Genomic DNA, 2,757 nt, shown 5'->3' on the forward strand with positions numbered 1-2,757 from the left:
TACTGGTTTAAAGTTTTCCCTTTTTGTGCTATCTTTGTTTGGTTTTGCAATCAGGGTGATATTGGTTTCATAGAATGTATAAAAAAGGGAGTTTTCCTCTTAATTTTTTTTTTTTTAAGAGTTTGAGTATTGGTGAAATTCCCTGGAGAAACTATCTATCTAGTCCTGGACTCTTTCTTGGGGATACTATATCACTTTTAAATATCAGCACTTGTGATTGGACTCTTCAATATTATATGAATCTAAGAATGTTCCCATTCTGGGTGGTTCAGTTTATTTGCATAGGTACTTTTATAGTAGGTTCTTACGATCCTGTGTTATTTCTGCACTACCTGTTGTAATTTCACCTCTTCTTCCTGTCTGTTGATTTGGAATTTCTCTTAGTGTACATAGCTAGTAGCTTGTTAATTTTGTTTAAACCGACTCTTGGTATCAATGATCTTTTGTGCTGTCTTTATGTTCTCTACTTTGTCCTGCTCTGGTTTTTATTATTTCTTACTTTCTACTAGTTGTTAGGTGTTTTTGTTGTTTATTTCTAATTTCTTCAATTGCAGTTAAGAGTATTAAATGGAGATATTTTTTTTCCCCCTCAGGTTAGTTAGAAATGAAGCTTTATTTGAAAGCACATACTCAAAAGTGAATATGGGCAGATTCAGAGGGGAATTTCCTCTTTTTCTTCTTTTTATGTGGGCCTGTATTGCCATAAACTTCACTCATAGTACTGGTTCTAAAGCATCTCATAGGGTCTGGTAGCTTGTCTCTCTGCGTGCACTGTCTCTAGATTTTTTCTTTTTAACCTCTTTGTTTCAAAAATTGTTCAGAAGCATTTTGTTTAGTCTCCATATATTTTGTTTGTTGCAGGATTCCTTTTATGGTCAACGTATAGCTTTATAGTATTGTGGTCTGTGAAGATGCTTGATACAGTTTCTATTTTTATACATATTCTGAGACTTGTTTTATGTCCTCATCTATGATCTGTTTTTGAAAGTGTTCCCTGCACACTGGAGAAGAAAGTGTTTTCCTTAATTTTAGCATGGAAAACTATAAAATCCAGTAAATCCATTTTATCGAATACTTTATTTAAGGCCTTTGTTAATTTTTTGTTTGGGTGTCTATCCTTTGTGTTGGTGGAGTGTTGAACTATCCCCAATGGCATTTTTGTTGATAGGTGATTTTGTTAATAGTTGCTTTATATATCACTAGGTGCTTTGGTACATGGAGCATAAATATTAATAACAGTTATATCCTCTTGCTGAATTGCTTCTTTGATCATTATATAGTGTCTGACTTTGTCCCTGAATTACTTTTTTAGTTGAAAAATCTAGCTTATCAGATATGAAAATAGCAGTTTCTGATTCCAGCCTATTATTTTTAGTTTGTTTTTTTTTTTGTCTCTTGTAAACAAAGTATTAATGGCTGAAATTTTTTCACCTGCATTGTTAACCTATGACTTTTTATTGGTGAATTCAGACCATTCACATTTAGAGTAAATTATTGATAGGAACTGTTCGTTGTTAATTTTCTTTTTCATTGTTTTCTTTTTCCTTTTGCTTCTCTCTACACTTTTTGGATGACTTTCCTTAGTATTTTTATCTATTTCTTGCTTCTTCATCTGTGGGTGTCTAGTTTGGATTTTTGGTTAGTGGTTACCATGGGGGTTTTACTTGGATTCCTGTTTTAGGTCCTTTATGAGCTGATGTCTGCTTTCTGACATTTAACCATACTGGTTCTGTGCATTTCTTCTTCCTTTTCAGTGTTTTGTTGCTGACTCATAGTATTCTTACTCTTGTTGCTAGTGTTGTCTTGCTATTATTTTGCTAAGGAGTTTGTATTTCAAATTTTCTTTTCTTGTAGAAGAACATCTTTTAATGTTACTTGAAAAGCACATCTAGTGGCAAACTCCATTAACTTGTTCCTACTTGAGAAACCTTTATGGCACCTTCATACTTAACGATAATTTGCAGAATTGAGAATTCTTGCCTTCCAGTCTTCTTTCTTGGAGAGTGTCTGGGCTGAAATTTGGGGAAATCTTAACTTGGGAGCCCTTGTAAATTACTGTTTTGTTTTGGGTTTTGTGTGTGTGTGTTGTGTTGTGTGTTTTCCTCACACTTCTTGCAATTTTTTTTTCCTTTTTTTTTTCTTTTTGTTATTTTGACAATGGTGTGTCTGGGTGTAGATCTTTTTGCATTTAAGAATTTGGGTGTTCTGTTTCCTGGACATCATATTCTGCAGGTTTGGGAAGTTCTCAGTTATTATTTTCAGTAAAGTTTCTGCTTTTTTCTTCCCTGGAACCTGTTCATTCTAAGCTTTCTTCTTCTAAGTGTGATATTCCTCATTTTCCCTTTGTCTTTACTCGCTTCTAAGCATGTGATTGGTTCACGTGAGTCTTCTACAACTTTTTTCTTCTACCTGTTTAATTCTACTTAAAGCACCAAGTTTGTCTGCATTTCATTCAGAATCTTTTTGTGACCTTTTTACACACTGGGTTTCTTTAGTGAAGCACTGTGGTGCCTGCACCTCCTGGGCAGGACCTTGCACTTGCCTGTCTGCCTTTGACTGACCTTTCAGTATCTTGTTTAAAGTTTTTAATACTGTTTTGAAGTCATTGTCAGATTGTCTATTTATAGTTGTCCCATGCCTTCTGTCCTATTTTGCTTTTCCATCTGTGGAGATGGATAAGAAGCAAGATGTTCCTTGCTTCTTAGGCCTGTGTATAACCCGAGTGAGTGAGTGAGTGAGTGAGTGAGTGAGTGAGTG

The sequence above is a fragment of the Condylura cristata genome, unplaced genomic scaffold, assembly GCF_000260355.1.
Source record: "Condylura cristata isolate star-nosed mole 26May11 unplaced genomic scaffold, ConCri1.0 scaffold00022, whole genome shotgun sequence".
In the NCBI taxonomy this organism is placed as follows: Eukaryota; Metazoa; Chordata; class Mammalia; order Eulipotyphla; family Talpidae; genus Condylura; species Condylura cristata.